At 39.7% G+C, this 20,574-nt stretch overlaps 1 long non-coding RNA gene across 2 annotated transcripts in view; it reads left to right on the forward strand.

Moving 5' to 3' along the window:
• The first annotated feature begins 354 nt into the window (after window positions 1-354).
• Window positions 355-20,574, forward strand: part of LOC147000642 (uncharacterized) — a 133,694-nt gene continuing 113,474 nt past the window's right edge. For both annotated transcript variants that reach the window (XR_015045793.1, XR_015045792.1), the window contains exons 1-2: window positions 355-619; window positions 998-1,048. This is a non-coding gene — a long non-coding RNA (uncharacterized LOC147000642). The remainder of the gene's footprint in view (window positions 620-997; window positions 1,049-20,574) is intronic.

A 20,574-nucleotide genomic window follows, 5' to 3' on the forward strand; every position in this document is an offset into this window, starting at 1 on the left:
GAGGTGGGGAAAATGTGGGGAGAGTTAGGGAAGGGAAAACTTAATTAGAATATGTTGTATGAAAAACAATCTATTTTCAATAAAAAGAAAATAAGAAGACCTTACATAGTTATGTGGGGAGCTGGAGTATTTTGATTTTATATTATTGTTTAACAAATCAACTCACAAGTTAGAGGCTTCAAAAGGCAAGCGATTTACATGCTCATGGTTCTGAGATTGCTGAGCTCAGCTGTGCGGTTTCTCTGCAGGACTTAGCTAGGATTTCTCATGGGGATGTGGCTATATTAAGAGTAGAAAAATATGTTTGAATTAACTTAACTCACGCACCTGATGTTTATCAGGGAGGGATAAGAGGTTTCTGTAAAATCTCCTCATGTTTCTTAACATCACCTCTTCTGTTTCCACAATACTTGAATTTTAGTCGTAACCAAGCCTATCAGGGAAGTCCAAATGTGTATCCAACTTCTGTTTGCATCCTGTTTTCTAACGACCTTTTTGTCAAACCTAGAGGCCACTGCAAGAAGAGAGAGCACAGCACTTGGATGCTAAGAAGGATGTCTCCTGGAGACCATCATGGTGACAGTTTACTATACTGTGCTTTAGGATCAGGCTTTTATAGGTAGGTAAAAAAAAATTGGAGGACAGAGCATCATAACTCTATTGGTAGTTAATGAAGACTGATTTGGCGGTAATGATGTAAGATGGCGTGAAGAGACATTCCAGGCAGGAAGACTAATTAGAGGAAACCACTGCAGAGAGTTGCAGCCAAAAGAAAAGAGGGATGGATTTGTGTGTCAGTCCAGTTCTTATGTGCTTTTGGACCCATGCTTCTCTCGTCCTTGATTAGAAAGGAGCTGATTACTGCTGTCTGTGTTTCCCAGCCTCTGTATCAGCTGTCAGCTGGCCTCCTGCTGATGTGGCCATCTAGAAGCACTGGTGGAAGGGTGGCAGGGAGGTGGAAGGAGCCTGTGTTGATCCTTCATTTTCTTTACCTCAGGTGAACCTTCTAGCGGCAGAGATAGTTTCTCTGTGACTTCAGCATTGGTTGGTAAGCCCATCTTCTTTCTCTATGGTAGAAATTGTAGCAACTTGATGAGTGTTGCCTCACCTTCTCTTGTTTAGCTTATTAGCTTTTCTCTCACCTTGATGGCAAATTCTCTCTGTGCAAGTCTTTCTGTTTTCAATAACTAGCTTCAATGTTTTAAATTCAAATTAATAACTTAATTAAATAATTAATTAAACTTATTAAATAATGAAATTTAAATAAAATTAAATAAGTTTAAATAAAATTAAATAATTAAATCGAAATAGTTAGCTTTGTTTCATAAACCTGACTAATACTGAAGGCTAGTAAGGATAGAAAAGATGAAATACCAAAAGAAACTTTCAGAGCTGGATAATCCTAGAGGGAGGTGGCTACTCTCAGGGAATAATGCAGATGATTGTTGTTTTCTGGTATGCATAGCTGAGAGCCTGGGAGTCTAGGTAAAGAATTGAACACCCAGGAAAGAAATGACCATCATGGAATAGATAACATGGTAGTTAATTTTGATTTCCAACTTAAGTGTATTTGTAAATTACCAAGAAATGTACTTCTGTGTGGATTTGTGGAGAGAGTTCCAGGACGAATGAGTTAAAGGAGAAGACCCTCTTCTATAAGGAGTAGAAAGGTTCAGTGGGCAGTCCAGACATAAAGAGGTCTGAGAGCAAGAGACATAGTGGCACATGACTTTAATCTTAGCACTTGGCAGGTGGATCTTTGTGAGTTCAAAGCCAGCCTGTTGTACATAGTAAGTGTCAGGAAAGCCAGGGAAACATAGTGAGACTCTATCTCAAAAACAAAAACTGCACAAACACACAGAAAGAAGTCTGAGGACAAAGCAGCTTGCTTGTCTGCCTTTGTTTCCTGAAGTATGTCTATCTACTGCTGATGGTGTTCTTTGCTACCATAGTCTAGCTTCTTTGGGTTCTGATGTGAATACCCATGACTTTCAGCCTTTAGCAACAGACTGAAACTGCTAAATCCTTGAGCTTCACAAACTGAATAGCTACCAGTTCTCAACCTCCAAAGTGTTGTGTTCATATAGTATCTTTGGGATATCCAAACCATGTAGACTAAGCCACTCTAGTACATTTACACACACACACACACACACACACACACACACACACACACACACACACACACCTTCTATCTCTGCTCTGTCCCTGTATAGAACCCAGTCTTGTAGAGACATGTGAATTCAGTTTGATATATACTAAGTTGTTACAAGGCTGTATTATTAGGTGTTGATGACAATTGGGCAGCTGGGAGAGAAATCAGAGGCAAGAGATTATCCCTAAGTTTTATATAGGTAGAAGTAGTTTTAGAGCTTAGGGAGGCTGTTGGTGAACCTCTGGGTGGGGGGCGGGGGGGGGGGAGGATGTGAGTGAGGCACTGCTACCCCTAAATAGCACAGCAAAGTTATGACTTCACTAAAATTTACTTTGATGAGTCAAAAGTTTATTAGACTTACTTACAAGAACATGGAGAAGAATCACTCTTAGAAACATGGGTAGCTCAAAGCAGCCACATCACTGGAAAAATCTCACTTCAGCATGGATGACAGCTTCTTCAGAGCTGCAGAGATGGAGTCCCCTTCAGTTAACCTTCTACTTCCTGCATACTCCAGCATCTTCATGTAATTGGGGCAGAATTACACACAACTGACAAAAAGGTACCCAAGGAAGTAGCTGAATTCTCAAGTGAGTCTAAAGACCCGCCTACCCTTCCTGTCGTAAAGGACCTCCAACAGGCACGGTCTTGAGAGCATCTTGAGAGTAGTCACAGCCACGTGATAATAATGATAATGTTGCCATGGTAAGAGGACAGCATTGTATAATAAAAGCTTCTTAGAGTGCCAGGGGAAGAACTAGGAGGAAAACATATGTTTAGGCATTACCTATACATGAGGAGAATGGAAGAAAACATGCTAAAGAAGAGTCTCCTGAGGAAGGAACAGATCCACGAGACATCATTCCCAGCCAAGGCAAAAATCTGAGAAAGATGGGGATGTTTCAGTTTTCATCGAAATTATCATGAACTTATTAGTAGCTTCAAGAAAAGAATATGTTGTGCCAGTTCTGTAAATCATCACTCTGGCATGAGGCCTCTTTGGATACGATCAAGATGTCACAGAATGAGTTCCTTTTGGATACTTTCAGGGAGAATCCGCTTCCTTGCTCCTCTGAGTTCTTGGCAGAATTTACTTCCTTGTGGTTGTTAAGACTGAGATTTCATTTCCTTGCTGGCTCTGCCAGAAGGCTTTCCTCAGATTCTAGGGGCTGCCTGCATTACTCAGTTCATCTTCCAAGCCAGCAGCCCCAAGTTGAGTTCTGTTTGTGTCATGTTTTAAAACTGCCCTGCCTTCTTCTGTAACTCCACTTGGCTTTAAAGGGGCCACATGACTAGATTTTCCTCCAGACTCTCCCTTATTCACAACCCATCTGCTCTTAGCTAGGAGATTCACATTCAAGGATTAAGACTTAGGCATAATTCTAGGCTTCTTTTTCCTCCTCCTCTTCTTCTTCCTCTTCCTCCTCCCCCTCCTCCTCTTCTTCATCCTCCTCTTCTTCCTCCTCCTCTTCCTCTTCTTCCTTCTTTTCTTCATAAAGATGCTAGACAACTATTTTTACAGAACAAAAAAGAACATATTGAATAAAATTAAGAAAATTATAATTTGTTGATGTCCATATATGCTTTTGAGGATGAATATTTCTATAAAGTAATAAGTTAGGATTTGTTGGTGGGGAGGATGTCCACACACACGTGGGGATACACATTTCCATAAAGTGATGAACACAGGGGAGAATTTTCTAGGCTTAAATGAATATGGTGCATATAAGAGACAGACTCACCCACATAGCAGACATAGACATAGAGTTGTTGTTACGTGAGGTAATATATAGAAAATAGACATCACAGTGATGCGTAGGTAGTCTGAGTCACTGTTTTCAAAGTGTGGCCTTTTGTATCTAGAAGTTTAGTGATAATTTAAATCAATTTTCTGTTTCTGTGGTGAAACTTATGATTGATTCAGTTCATTATTTTTTAAGGATCAAGACAATGGTGGTGTGTTAGGTTTCTATCGCTATGAAGAGACGCCAGGGCAACTCTTATAAAATAAAGCATTTAATTGGGGCTGGTGTACAATTCAGAGGTTTCATCCATTGTCCTGCTGGCAGAGGGAATGGTAGCACACAGGCAGGCATGATGATGGAGAGGTAGCTACATCGGGATTGGCAGACAGAAGGAAGAGAGAGTGACACTGATCCTGGCTTGAGCATCAGAGACTCAAAAGCCAACCTCCTTTGATGTACTTCCTCCAACAAGGCCACACCTACACCATCAAGGCCACACCTCCAATAATGCCAGTACCTATGAATTTGTTTGGGCTCTTCCTTTTCAAATCACCACAGGTGGCATCTCTATTAAGGATGTTATGGTGCATGTATATAATGATGACACATACCTGCAGTATGGTGCAGTACCTGCAGAGGAAAAGAAATCATTGAGCCAGTCAGAAAGCCAGAGAGTGATTTAGGAGTCAGGTAGTGGCTGTTGTAATAGCTTGTTCTCTTGAGAACAAATAAACAGAACAAATAAACACAACCTCTAGGCAAAGAGTGTCAATGAAGAAAATGGAAGCAGAAAGGCAGCCATTTGGAACCAGTAATCATGAGGCTGGCTAGCCATGCACCAAGATCTGAGCAGAAATCTTTCCACCTACTGTAGGTGGTATCACTTGGGTTGCTTCTATCACTCGGAATGCTTCAGTTCTTGCTTTCAGAATCCTAGAGGCTTGTGTACAGTCTGCTAAATGCACACATGTGAATGAATTAAAGTTTAATGCCAGACCTCAATGTGAATTTCCCTTCTTCAGTTAAGATAACTTTTAATATTGTTATTCAATTAAGATATTTTATGTGTGAAGGAGCTAATTTCTGAAACTAAGTTGACTTATGCATTTTCCATGCCTAAATTGTTGAAGACAAGAATTTTGAAGATGGCACCAAAAAGGCAATATCCAAAAAAGACAAGACCTGAACCTATGTATGAAAACAATATATATGAAGACTCATAATTCATACTATATCCATGGAAAGTGTATCAGATATATGTGAATACTGAGAAGCTAGAATTATGGAATTGTGGGGAACAGACAGAAATGGGTTGAGACCCTTTCATTAATGAAGGGCAGGAGAAATAATACCACTGAAACATTTATGCTGAGTTTAAATCTCTAAGAATATTAGTTCTAATGAGACCATAAATAGACCCACAGCCAGAATAAGGTGAAAGACATGGCCAGGCTTCTAATGCCTCAGCTTAAATGGTCCCACTGTTACAAAATCACACTCAGTTTCTTTGCTATGCATTATCAAGAGAAGAAGAAAGAGGAGGAGGAGGAGAAGGAGGAGGATGAAGATGAGAAGGAGGAGGATGAGAGGAAGAGGAAGTGAGGAAGATGAAGAAGAAGAAGGAGGAGGAGGAGAAGGAGGAGGAGGAGGAGGAGGAGGAGGAGGAGGAGGAGGAGGAGGAGAAGGAGAAGGAGAAGGAGAAGGAGAAGGAGAAGGAGAAGGAGAAGGAGAAGGAGAAGGAGAAGGAGAAGGAGAAGGAGAAGGAGAAGGAGAAGGAGAAGGAGAAGAAGAAGAAGAAGAAGAAGAAGAAGAAGAAGAAGAAGAAGAAGAAGAAGAAGAAGAAGAAGAAGAAGAAGAAGAAGAAGAAAATTACCTTGTGAGGTCTATTGGAGCAAAATAATTCACCTCAATGGAATCTCAGCTGTCTTAAATAATTCACCTCAATGGAATCTCAGCTGTCTTAAATTCTATTTTCCTCCATGAGAGTCTGTTGTATCAACCCATAGTGATTGTCTTTTTCTATAAAGAGTTTAATAAATTCATTTTCCTTTCACAGAGAATGTATTACATGGAGTTTTTATGCCTAACTTTCTCCTCAATCACAAAAGGCATTGTTCAACAGTTTCGTAATCATATTTGATTAAAGATAATTTAAGATCAATTATCTATTTGGTTATGTGCTTATCATCAACTATATGTAGTTTACCTTTAGTTAGTAAGACCCTTAAACTGTCTTGCCCATTGTTTTTATTTTTATTTGGGACAAGATTTCATTTAAAGGAGCTAGGAAGGAGGTAGCACAGAATTAAATCATGCCTCTAAGAGTTAGTATAGGCTATTGAACTAGAATGTATCTGTAAGAGAGGGAAGAGGTATTGAGGGAGTGATAGAGAGTAATAAGATAAGACACATAAGATACAGAAGCAGAAGGAAGTGATAAGGCTGGGGTATTTTGTGGTGACCAGAGGCTCCAGAACAATTCAGTTGTCAATGTGCTCCAGGGTTAGATACTCCGGTCTAGCTATGGTAACTATTGACCAAGACCTGCTATGGGTTCTTTGAAGCCACAGGTAGGACCAAAGGTGGGACTCCACTCACCTACTTCAGGTATGAAGTACAACAGCAACATGAAGAAATATCAGTGTTAGGACAGTGGGCACCAAAGACTGGTAGGCTTTTAAATTGGAAAGCACCGAGGCCAAGATTGTTATCAAATTAGTAGTGTCTTTATAGCTAAGTTATAATCAAGCACCAGAGGGACATGGCTAGCATTGGTGTGGAGGCCGCTCAGATGACAGCATGCCTTCTGCCTTCACACTGGGAGAAAAATCTAGGCTTACTGGCTAAGAACTATACTATAGCGAAGTTGTCAGGGAGAAATAGGATCAACTGAGTTTGTACTACAGAGTTTATTTTCTCAAAAAAATAAATACACATACTCATTAATTTCTTGTAAAATTTCCTTAACATCACTTAAAATATTTTTCTCAATCAAATCTTTCTAAAATTCTGACCCTATTAAACACAAAGCGTGCCCTGCTGATTTATTTTAATAAGGCCTTTAAAGATGAGGAAAGCTTCATTCTATAGACCTTTATGATGGACTGGATTAAATAAAGTTTTATTTTATGGGCTGCTGTGTTGCCTTGTTTAATTGATTTATGTGCACTGTAGAGAGTTTTATGTAGCATAGTGTACAGGTGTAACATTTATAATTGATGAAATACCATGGCTGTGACCATCCATATAAAGAAGCCGGGCACCAAGCCTTGGTTAAGAGCGGAAACCAATTTTATAAGATTGCTTTTATGGGAAACTAAGATTTAAGTTACTTCTCTTAGGCTTACAGGATCAGATTCTGTAAACAACTAGGTAATCAGCGCAATAAAACTGCTGTGAAATCTCGCTCTGACGTTTTATAAGGGACAGAGCAAGATACAGATTTTTAAACATTTTCGTACTTATACTATTTTGTGGATTTATTTTAGATACGTTAAAAAAAGGCAAATTAACTTTTTAAGGCCCCAGACTGTGCACTTCAGCCATTAATTCAGCAGCAAGAATTAGCTGAGCATCTATTATGGATTGTGTTTGGAGGGAAGGAAGAGCACACAGAGAGATGAAAGCATTCTATCTCTAACAAGGTAGAAATGACATGTTGTTATAATGCAAGAGACAATGTGGTCAGCATAAGAGAAATATAATTAGAGTCTAAAGTTTAAGGAACTGTAGAATATCAGTTTTAATTGCTCTTTTAGATCAAACACTATAGACATTGGGCTTTCAAATGGTTTAAGAAATAGAAATGAGGTAAGACGTTCCAGGCTGAGAAAATAGCCTGAGGAGAGAAAGAAGTGAGAGAGGGTTCAGGGAGTTTGAGGTACAGTGAGGAGCCACCATTTGCTGGAACACAGAGTGCCCAAGGATCAGTAAATGTAGTTAACACTGGAAGCTGAGTAGCTGGAGTCAAGGTATAGGAGAGTGAGGAAGGATGTAGCATGTGACATGGATTTGCAGAAGAAGAGAGGCTGGTGGTAGGGAGAGAAGCAGCGTCCAGTTAGAGAGTCACAGATGGGAGGATTACAGAGAGAAGGGAGGTGGGAGAGACCTCAGAAAGCTTGAACATGTCATAGCCTGCTCCAGCCATCTGGGAGGCTTGTGTTGCGAAAGGCAGGATGGTATGATTTTAGTCTTAGTGACAGCAGTATTCTACATAGAACTCCAGGTAGGAAAACCTGTCTCTGTGCTCAGGTAAGCACAAGGAAAAGTAATTTTTCCTTTCCCCACAAACTCTTAGAAAACAGTGCACCCCGTGGGGGTAGGGGTGGTGACCTGGAGGAACTGCTTCAAACTGCCAGGCTTGAATCTTAAAATGCCCTGGTTCTTATGAGGCTGTATTCATGATGCCTGCACTGAGTTTGATGTACCTCGAAAGCCTTTCCAGCTTTGTGGACAAGATGGCACAAAATCAATACAGGGTCAAGCCCACTTCGAAAATATGTACCAAGGAGGAAGATACATGTTTTATGACCCTCAAATATTCTCATTGCCTGCATTGACTCAATGAGCAGTTCCTGGTAATTCACTTAATATTGAACCCACTGGTTTAGTGTGGGAAGTCCCTGCTAAGACCATGATGTCTTTGCCATAGCCCAGCTTCAGATATCCTGAGTTAGTCTGCATCATATGGAACATTTTGGGTGTTTGACCTCAAGTACAAGAAATCCTCCACACCAGTATTTTCTGTACTCTCATTGGTTGTCTTCAGCTTTGAAGTATGACATTCAAAGCCTAATAATGAAGAGATGAAGTAAAGATCACAGAGTTGAGTGTCTATTGTTAACTTCTTCCCATCTTATTTTTCTATTTATTTTTTGACTTTCAAGTTCAAGTCTACTGGTCTCCTGGGGCTTGGGTGTGAAAAGTTTTCCCTCTGTACTTGTGTCTCCAGAGTGTTGGCTAGAGGAAGGCTTGTGCTCGATAGAAATGAAGAATAGCTTTTAGCTGTCAGTACAGTCCCCGCTGGCTGACAGGGAATGAAACTCAGAGACAATTCTGAAAACAGCAAAAAAGGGATGGAGGTAGTCCTCAGAGGTAGCAGTCATTTCCTCAGGAAAATAGAGACCACTTTCTCAGCTGGATATGGAGAGTCTATCCTAGGACCCATAGTTTTACTTTTCTTGCTACAACTGCAGAGAAGTTTTGCATAGGAGCTTATGGTGGGAGAGGGGGCAGCCTATGTTGCTAATGCTCTAGGGGGAATAGCTGGCATCATTCTTTCTTCAAATGTGAGCCGCCCTCAACTTATTCTTTTAGATCACTTAAATTGTGCAAAGTACCTGCTATTTAATATAAGACATCCCTGTTCTGGGCAAGAGAACAAGGGCTCATAATGCAGAGTGAAGAATTTCAATTAATATGACCAACCTTTTCATGGTGAAAGCTGTTAAACCTTCCAGTGAATTAAACAATGCCACGAGGAGTCTCCAGAAGGAGTCTTTATCCAACGGTCTGAGACCAATGCATAACCATTCATGTACTTATTTTCTAAAATTCATGAAGACATACCAGGGTTAGAGAATTAGGGCCTTTGTCCACCAACTAACCAATGTTGGCACTTGAAGACAGAGAAAGAAGGGAATGAGTTTCCGTTAACTCCTTCAGGGACATGAGACCAGTGTTACCAGAGGATCTTCTACTAGATCCTTTCTTTGAAAGTCTCTGCCACCTCCTAACAATGCTATGCTAGGGACAAAGATTTGACATATGAGCCTTTAGGAGATCCAAGTTGTTACAAGATCATAGCCAGCCACCCTAGTTCGTCCCATGTTGTTCCCAGTTGCTCTTGTGCTACAATGGCAGAGTGGAGAAGCTGGAACAGAGAAGATGGATAGGTTTACGTCGACTTCATACAAGTTAAAGTCATCTGACAGGAGGGAACAGTCATTGAAAATAAATGTTTCCATAAGATGGGGCTGTAGGCAAGTCTGTAAGTCATTTTCTTGGTTGGTGATAGATAGAGGAGGGCTCAGCCTGTTGTGCATGGGCTAGTGGTCTTGGGTTCTATAAGAAAGCAGGCTGATCAAGCCAGAGGGAGCAAGGCAATAAGCAGCACCCTTTCATAGTCTCGGCATCAGCTCCTGCTTTCAGGAGTCCATACTGTTTGAGTTCCTGTCTGGACTTCTCTTGATGATGAGCAGTGATATAGAAGTATAAACAAAATAAAACCCTTTCTTCCCCAAGTTGCTTTGGTCATGGTGTGTTTCATCACAGCAATAGTAACCCTAACTAATACAGATGCAGAGCCCACAAGCACAACGTATAGAGTATGGCTGTCTATATTTGCAGTGGCAATGTGGAATGTATAATGCTCTCCTTCCTTTCTTTATCCTCTTCCCCTTCCCCTTTTTACTTTGTTAGCAATCTACCAATAAGCTAAATTTCCATCTCTGCCTGAAACTTTATAGCTTTTCAGGAACCTTTTATGCCTATTATTTCACTTGACCCTTACACCAACCCTGGATGATAGGTTCAGAAAATATTCCTTTTTTAAATTCTAAATTTTTATTAAAACTATAGATCTTCAGAATAGGATGCCCAATGAGCCCCATAAACAAAGCAAAAACACATATAAAACCAATCATTACATTGCTTAGGAATAGATACACATGTGATAAAAGTAATAGTGAGAGAAAAGTTCACAAAAATCAGGAAACTGAGTATGTCTAGGAAGGACAAAAGGTTTCACTGGGGCTATCAAATACTTTTCCTTGGGTGCCCAGAAGGACAAATGTTATTCTTAAATATCATATATGTCCTTTTTGCATATGTTGTAGACATGACAATAAATGGAAAATTAAGTCTATTTTTCTTTTATTAGCTATGATAACACAAGCCATTTCTTTTTGAATTTACAAGTCTTTTGGCTTCAATCTGTAAGTGTAAGTGCTAAGATTTCAGGCATAAGCCTGACATTCAGCTAATACAATCTATTGCTGATCGCAATCCTAATAACATCCCTCCTTCACCAGATTGTGACTCTGTAAAGACAGGGCCATTTGGACCCAATTGTCTACTCTGGTTTACTTCTTGGTAAGTGACGGGTCACCAGCCAGATCTCTCACCCTGCATTCCAACAGCAATCTGGCCTGCTGGTTCTCTCCATTCAGTTGTGTGAGACCAATGGGGCAGAAGATGGAGACCAGTCCTGGTCCATTTAACCCCGAAGGCTGCTCCATGGAAGGGAACAGATAGAAATGACGGCAACTCCTAGCACGGTAGACTTAAGTCCTTAGAGCCAGTGATGAGTCGCAAGAGAGCCTCTCATGTATTTTTTATAATATAATCTGAATTTTCGTCCAGTGCATGTAGATGCTCACCCCAGGTATTCTTGGACTATATAATGGCACAGCTATGCAGTCATGAAGAATGGAGTCAGAGTAGGGGTGTGGGGCTAGGACCAGCACAACAAGGTTCTTAGACTTCCCCTGGATATTCAGAATAATCTGAGCCTGTATAGGTTCAGGTTTTCTCCTTGGCAGCACTGGGCACATTCAGAACTTTTGTACTTGATCTTTTGCTCCACAACATTGGGAAGGTGTCTTCACATCTTCTGTTCCCCTAGTGTATAGCACAGAGCATGATCATGCTAAATGTCAGGAGGCAGGGGGCATGGTTAGCTCAAGAGTCCTTCAGGTCTAACTCAGGAACCTGTTTTTTTCTGTAATATGTGCCACAGGCTCCATGCTTTTCACCATGGTCCACAAAACATTATGCTCTTTGACATAGAATAATGCAGGCTGACCCTGGCCAATGTCCTGTCTTCTTGGTATATTTTTTTCCTTCATTCATCTGCTGAGATCATTTCAGTATTGAAATGATTACTAGATGTTATAATTTCACTGCACCCATGCCCCCCAGAAAACCATTCTCTCCTTTCTCTTCAGGATCTCTCTTCTCCTGGACCACTACACCTATGTGTATGACTCTTGCCTCAGTGTCGTCTCCTGAGTACAGGAGTCAAATCTGAGTTACTTCCCTGTGATCATCATTTAGTATAGGACTGAGCCCAGCATGGCACCTATACATGGCACCATCTTAGGGAAGAGACCCATTTCTATAGCTGGTTCTGGTTGGGATCTGGACCTCTGGATGGAATTGATGAGTTCTTTTGTTTTCATTTTGCTGATCAGTAAAATGATCTGCTGAGTCCAGAAAATGAGTTCTGAACTGCAGATTGAGTTGCCTAGACAGTCTTTATTTTCCAACACCACAGAGAGTAGAGTGAGACAGCCCCTTACTATTGGAGGCCTGGGCTTTCAAATACAGACACGTAGTCTATATGAACAATAAATTACACTTTGTGGCTTGTCCTTAATGGCCCAAGTCTAATATCTCTTCTGCTATTCCATTGTCACCCAGAAAACAGGCCAAATCAAGAGCTAAACACTGATCTTTTACTGGGAAGACTTAAAACCAAGCAGGGTAGAAAAGTACAAACCGGGTCCATAACAATGGGAAGCCATCTCCATTGATACCTTTCCTTTCTACCCACTGCTTGTTGACCAGAGTTGCATAGGCACAGCAGGTATGTCTCCCAGCTGCTTGGGAGGTCTCCCTACATATGCTCTTGGAGAGAAATAATGCTAAACATCAATTCAATGAAAGGAGAGAAGTCAGAATTTCTCAGTCTAGAACCCTTCTATCCCCCATTTTCCAGTGCTGAAAAACTTCTCTGGATATTTATGTTTCCTGGAAGGCTAGATTGCTGCATAGACAAGGGATGTCCTGCAGCAGAGCATTCCATTTGAGTCAGCTGGAGAGGGATACTGAATGAGATACCACTTTACGCATTCTGTCTGAGACCAAAGTGTAAGCAGCTTGCTGGGTCCTGGTTCTGAGAGGTGTGCCTTCTGATGCTCCCAGAAGCTAGAGCATATTTGAGATTGACAATGCCTTCTGCTTATCGGCAGTAATTAGCAAAGTCTGGCAAAGGACACCAATTAGTATGTTTTCCTTCCCTTTCCTGCCCTACTGTCTTCTTCTGAAAAGCTTCCAAGAATTCTTCCCCTCCACTGTCCTACACAGTATCTAACCCTGGATCTGATTTCTACTGTATATGAAGAACCAAGTCTCACATATGCAATGCTCTCCAGCCAGTAACTGTTGAAAAATTAGTGATATAGAAAAGAGTTTTAGAGGTCCTGAAAACTGAAGAGATAATCCATTAGAATTAGAGGAACCAATCCGATACTTCTTCCTTTATCTATACATTTGCCAGGTAACTTGGTAACTTCTTTCTCAAGAGGTGAGTAGAGTCAGGTAACCCTCCCTACTATTTTCCAGACCAAAGGTATGGTGAATGCTAGAACACATACCATTCTCAAGTAGATCTTTCTTTTTGATCTGGACATATTGAACAAGTGCTTTGTTTTTTTATTTAAAAGGCATGGTGGTACAGTCACCAAATTCAGACAATATTGTGGATGCCAACAAGTGCTTGCTGACATAGCTGTCTCGTGAGATGCTCTGCCAGTGTAACAAATACAGAGGTGGATGCTCTCAGCTAACCATTAGACTGAGCATAGGGTCCCCAATGGACAGGCTAGAGAAAGGACCCAAGGAGCTGAAAGTGTTTGCAGCCCCATAGGAGGAAAAACAATATGAATCAACCAGTAAACTCAGAGCTCCCAGGGACTAACCCACCAACCAAAGAGTACACATGGTGGGACCTATGGCTCCAGCCGAATATGTAGCAGAGGATGGCCTTCTCGATCATCAATGGGAGGAGAGGCCCTTGGTTCTGTGAAGGCTAGATGCCCCAGTATAGGGGAATGCCAGGACAGGGAAGCAGGTGTAGGTAGGTTGGTGAGCAGGGGGAAGGGAGAGTGGATAGGGAGGTTTCAGAGGGGAAAGCAGGAAAGGGGATAACATTTGAAATGTAAATAAAGAAATATCTAATAAAAAAAAAGTCATGGTCGAGCCTTGCAGGCCAGAGATGCCAAGATCTCTTAGCCTGTGAATATACTCTTCCTCAGCTGTCTTATTTCCCCTCCCTACCTTTTGTCCCTCTCTGTTCTTGTTTACTTTTTAAATCCCACATCTTAGAACTCTCCCAGGCTTGAAACAGAGGTTTTCCTAGCTGGGCATGAACTCACTCAATAAATGCAGCTTTTTAGAGAGTACTATGAAGGAAAGAAGAACCAGGGAACCTGCACAGAATGGAAGAGTAAATCCTAGCCCCTCCTTCTCCCAGAAGCCCCTTGTCCTCTCCTGGGATCCTCTGAGAGTTGCACTCATTCATCAACATCTTCTTATCTTAAAAAAAAACAAACCAAACCAAACCAAACCAAAAAAACAAAAGAAAACAAAAAAACAAAAGAAAACAAAAACAAAAACAAAACAAAACAAAACAAAAACCAGGAGAGAACTCTAGAATGCCTTTGTAAACATTCCTTACAGAAACATCTTGTTCCAGTCATAGGCTCTTGAAACCAAACCAAACAAAAATCTGTCTGAGCCTTTAATTTTAGGGTCAAAGTATATTTAGATCCAGAGGTATCCAAATAATTTTAGGTACAAATTATTTGGAAATGACTTAGATAATTCATATATTGTGTATGGCATATACAGCATTCCCAAGACTCACTGAAACCTCAGAAACAGTTTTAAAGCCCATTCTCTCTGAGCAGTAAAAGTAGATTCCTGGTAGTTTATAAGATTCTAACTGTGGAAATGGGCTAGACTTTGGTTATCTCAGGTAAAGTAGCATGGCTAATGATAAAGTTCTTTCTGCAGTTAAGTCCTGCTGAGACTTGGGCAAGCCTTTTTCACCAGCCCAGGCTCTGACTCATGCAGTACCTGCTCGTTTCCATGTAACCTTAGTATTTAGAACATCAGTGATCTCTGGATGTACATGATGGTCCCCTCTGCCTCTAAACCTTGGGAATAATTCAAGTATTTTGGTAAGCCTTGTTGGTCACCCTGGCACAGGTTCTGACATTGCAAATACGAACTATGTAAGGCACCAAATCCGCAGCACATCAGACCTAGTTCTCCAATACTGGGACTGGAGGTAATTTCCCTATAGTCCTCCTCCACATGGATTTAAACAAGAGTCTGAAGACAGAGGGAATGTTGAGAACAGTGACTGCAATTTAGGCCAATGTTTCCCAAGGTGAATTTAGATAATGCTACAACCACAGGAGCTTCATGATCAATTTTTTTTTTTTTATCTCACCCTTGGAGATTCTCGGTGTATGGGAACACATTATACCCTGAGAGGTTTTGTGGCAGTCATTTGTAACTGTTTAACACAATGTTTCTCAAATATATTTGACTATAGAACCATCTTCATGAAGAGCGCCATTAATAACGTGTGATTCGAGGCACAGGAGAGAAGGATAAACATGCACAGGTAGAAGTGGGCTACCCGAGGTCACAGTGCTTCCATGGGAAGGAAAGGAATGGACCCATATTGGCAGGGAGAGGGGAAGTCGAGATCGGGAAAGAGATGCCAAGTTTTGACACATTAGAGTTTTGATCAGCATGTGAGTGACTGAATATGCTCCAAATTTCAGCCGTTTTAATATCTACTCTACTAGTCCAAATTAAAAATAACAAACCAGGGCCCAGACCCAATTTATTCAGAGGTTCATAACGTTGCTTGGACAGGAAAGACTCTCTGTGGAATATTTTAATTGGCTCAGCCAAATTTTCTATCTACTATATTTTATTCCATTTCCAATTTAGTAGTCTGACAGAACCATAGTAAGTCAAATATTATAATTAAAAAAGGAAGAGAGAATTGCCAGTTTTCCCCTCAGCTGGGACAGATATTAGATATTTTTTATACTTCAACTAAGTTAGCTTTTATCAGCCACTCCCGGAGGCCTCTGGGTCATCCCTGCCTGGGGCAGAATTATATACTCAAACCCTGACTGTGCCTCTGTCTCTGCCATCCCTATCTTACTTTTCATAAGGTGACAGAGAAAGTGGCAGAGTCCAGCATACTATACCTTATGCATACTAGTCCTTTCTCTGCCTTTTAGAAGGTTGTCTAGCGATTCTTCTCATCCTTCTATTGGCATCATTTCAGATTTCTCTACAGGCCGCTGCTCTACCCATGTAGGTGGCCCTGCCTGCTACTCCATTGAAAAGACAACCACTCAGATAAAACCCCCTTATAGACCCAGTCTCTGTCTTCAAACATACTAGCTTCATTTCCTCACATAGTAACTTCAGGTGTTGGCTTGCTATGGATCCTTTCCCTGTGCTGCATCGAGTGATACCTGAGCAGATTATTGTATGTTCAATGTGTATTTTAGTCACAAATCATGCTTGAATTATATTGCCTGGATAGTAATGCATATCAACAACCCATGGAGTAACTAATATAGAAAAGACACTTGAAAAATGGTAGGTATTCTTATGTCCACTATTTTGTATTTAAAATAATAAAAATAATAAGTTAACAACAAAATGGATTTTATTGGGACATAATTTACAGATAACAAAAATATAAATTTTAACCATAAGCTTTGGTGAGATTTTATAAGTCATGTGCTCTGTTTAAACAATACCTCAGCTGAAACACAAACTTTTATCCCCCCAGACAGTTCTTTCATGCCTATTTATAATCTCCTCTATTCACTGCTCTACAAAAATGTGGATCTGTCTATCGCTTGAGATTTCTTGTATGTCCTTTAGAATTTCATAGAACTGTAGTGATTTACTCTGCACTCCCTGTCTCATTCCTTTTGCTTAAAATACTTATAAATGTGTTCCAAAGCCAAGCTTGAGGTATAGGCCTCACTATTTGAGATGTCGAAGCAAGAGAACCATAAATTCAAAACCTATGTGGGCTATAGAGTGACTTCAAAACTAGCCTGTGAGACTTAGTGAGAATCTGTCTTAAAACAAAACAAAACAAAGCAAAACAAGAAAGCAAAAGTAAAATACAATATTGTGGGTATGGTTCAGTGTTGGACAGCATGAATACCACACATGACACCCCAGGTTCAATCCACAGTGCCAAAAGAGGAAAAAAGAAAATGTCTATGTTGTTGGAATGTCTATCTGCCTGTGTGTCTATCTATCTATCTATCTATCTATCTATCTATCTATCTATCTATCTATCTATCTATCTATCTATCTATCTATCTACCTAGTCCATTCATCTGTTCATCCATCCATCCATCCATCCATCCATCCATCCATCCATCCATCCACCCACCCACCAACCCATCTATCCATCTATCCATCTATCTATCTATCTATCTATCTATCTATCTATCTATCTATCTATCTATCTATCTATCTATCTATCTATCTATCTAGTCCATTCATCTGTCCATTCATCTGTCCATCCATCCACCCAACCATCCATCCTTCCATCCATCCATCCACCCATCCATCCATTTCAGTCTCTATTGTTGAGTAATACACCATTACATCATTATTCACAACTTCCCCCTTTATCCTTAATGTACATTTAGGATTCTTCAGTTGGCACTGAGTTGGCAGTTGTCACTGAGACTGTTATCTCTACTCATCTACATGAATTTCATGAGCACATATATTATATATTAATTCTTTTGGAGATAAACTTATCAAGAGAAAACTTTAAATCATTTGTTTGATATATGCCTAATTTTTAAGGAACCTGCCAAGGTGACTTGTAATGTGGGGGTCTCCCTGTGCGATGCATGAAAGCTCTGTTTGTTCTTCAGGTGTACTCACTAGTGAGTTTTCAGCTGCAGATGTTTGCATGACACCCCTGGATTGCTGATCTGTGTTTCTGTGAACAATGCTTAACAATTTCCTTCTGTTTTTATAGTTTGTCTTACTTTATTCTTTATTTATAATTCTTTATGTAATATCTTGTTAGACACACATTTACATTCATTACAAATATTTTCTTTCAGTCTATGTCCCTTGTTTTCATTTTTTATTCTCCCAGCTTTACCAAGAAATAACTGAAAAACAAAAACTGTATATATTTAGATGTATCACTTAGTCTTTTGGTAAAGCACAAGGCTAAGTTTCTATTCTACTTAAAAATCCATTACCTCATATAGTTTTACTTTTTATTTGTGTGTGCTATGTGTGTTTATGGTTATGAAGATACACACACACACACTCACTCGCGCACACACACGTGCTCATGTATGAGGAGGTCAGAAATCCACCACAAGTGTCATTTGTTGGTATCTGTCCATCCTCTTTTGTTGAGACAGGATCTCTTAGTGGAGCCAGAACTTGCTAAGTAGTTAAGGCTGGCTGACCAGTGAGCCCTAGGAATCAACAGGTCTTTGTTCCACAGTGCTAGGATTACAAATGCATACCACCATACTCGGCTTTTCACATGGATGCTGCAAGAAAAACTTAGGTCCTCATACCTGCATGACAAGCATTTTTACTGAGTCATCTCAGTATTTCCTTTTTTCTTTCTGTGGTGATGGTACTCACGTGCCACCCTTCTAGCATGTTTCAGGTACAGTAGTAGCCTCCTTGCCTGTGGGTCATTTTCCATGGTTTCAACAACCTACATTCACAGTAATCTAGAAATACTAGATAATTTCAGAAAAGATTGGTCTTAAATGGCTTAACCAGATGAGTAATGGAATGGAATGTTGACCACCCTGTCCTGGCCCACATGGGCTGTGCCTGGGCTGTAAATTGTCTTTTTGTCCAGTGTTTTATTCTGCACACAGTTTCCAGCCTTTATTTCCCTAGTAGCTTTCGAGGTTTTCAGCCTGACTGTTGCAATACTGTGATATTCCAAGGAACATAGATTTAGTAATATTCTCTAAGGAGCATCATATTGTGCTCTATACATAGGTTTGATAAGATCCATGGTTATAGATATTCACTAGCTCCTAGAATGTTTCCCTCGGAGATAAGGGGATATGGCTATGCACTGTATGCACTATGGCATTGTCAATTATAGCCACTGCACTGTGTATTGCTTTCTCATCTTCTGTTAGTGCCTGCAAAAACAGGCTTTCAATTTTGATGTAGTTTAAGCTAACTTGAAAACATTAGCTTTAAGATCACTTTTAAAATTACATTTCTCTCCCTCCCTCCCTCCCTCCCTCTCTCTCTCTCTCTCTCTCTCTCTCTCTCTCTCTGTCTGTCTCTGTCTGTCTCTCTGTCTCTGTCTCTGTCTCTGTCTCTCTCTGTTTCTCTCTCTCTCTCTCTCTCTCTCTCTCTCTCTCTCTCTCTCTCTCTCTCTCTGCTTGTGTGTTGTGCATAAGCTATAATCTGTTTGAAGGTCAGAGGACAACATGGATGTCATCTCTCTCCTTCTGCGATGTGGATCCTGGGCCTTAAGTTAAAGTTGTTAGGCTTAGTAGCAAACACCTTTATCTGCTGAAGTAGCTCATTGGTCCCAAATTGTCTTTTTCATATTATCCTTTTAAAATTTTGGTCTACCTTTCAGTTTTTATATTCTACATAAGAAGTTATTGCTTTAAAACCTACACTGTAAGAGTTTGCTTGTGTGTGTGTGTGTATGTGTGGGTATATACATGTGTGTGCATGTGTATGTGAGTGTGTGTGCATGCGTGTGTATGAATGTGTGTGCCTGTGTATGCCTGCGTGTGTGTACAGGAACTTTATACACTTTTATATATTTCCTCAGTTCTTTATTTTATGTTAATGTATAAAATCTGCTTCAGTTGATTTTATGTTTACCCAAAGTTAGGGATTGAACTGAGATTTATTTTCTTTATTTATTCTATTTTTTCCATTTATTTTAACATCATTTGATAAAAAGTCTGGGTTTTCTTTTGAAACCTGGTTGAAATAATTTGATGATGTAGATATGAGCACAGTGTGATGTATTATTGACTCTCTATTCTATTACTCTCTGTACAGGTATGTGTTTATGCTGCTACTACTGTATGTTGATTACAGTAATGCTATTTAAGAGTGAGCTGCATAGCATATCACCTGCATTTTTATTCTTTTAAATATTGTTTTGTCTATTCTATGTCTTTACGTTTTCATATATAATAAAATTTCTAATCAGTTTGCTTGTTGTATCAAAATACAGAATAGGAAGTTGATTGGAATTGAACTTAAATGTATAAATCAAATAGAAAAGAACGGACAACTTGGGTTCTGTAGTTTATGTGATGTGATGGCATTTTATATCCATTTGAATTTTTTATTTTTCTATAAAATACTTTGTGTTTAGAATCAGTGTCTTACATCTTTCACTAAATTTTGTTTTCTATGTCTTTATACTTTATGCTGCTATTACAGTTTGTAAATGTTTCAATTTACAACTGCTTCTCTTAGATCATATACATGTGATTAATTTTTGAATATTGAACTTTTATCAGTTGACTATGTAAATTTTATTAGGTATAGGCAATTCTATATTTATGCTGCCTAAAATAAAAACAGGTTAACTTCTCACTTTGAGTCACTTATGTTTCTATTTCTTTTAATTGGATTTTATTGGTTCAGACTCTAGATGTTAGATGGAAATAGTTAGATACCCACCCTCTCCTCTATGTTTCATATATATGTGGACTAGAAATAGATCTCTTTGGTTCATTCAATAAGCGGTCTTCAAAGATATTGGAACAGATTGCTCACATTAATATTCCTGTTTCATTATTTTCTATATTTAGTGTTTCCCTTCAATCTGAAGATGGTTCCTTA

The sequence above is a fragment of the Mus caroli genome, unplaced genomic scaffold (assembly GCF_978045245.1).
Source record: "Mus caroli unplaced genomic scaffold, Mus_caroli_1 scaffold_17, whole genome shotgun sequence".
Taxonomy (NCBI): domain Eukaryota; kingdom Metazoa; phylum Chordata; class Mammalia; order Rodentia; family Muridae; genus Mus; species Mus caroli.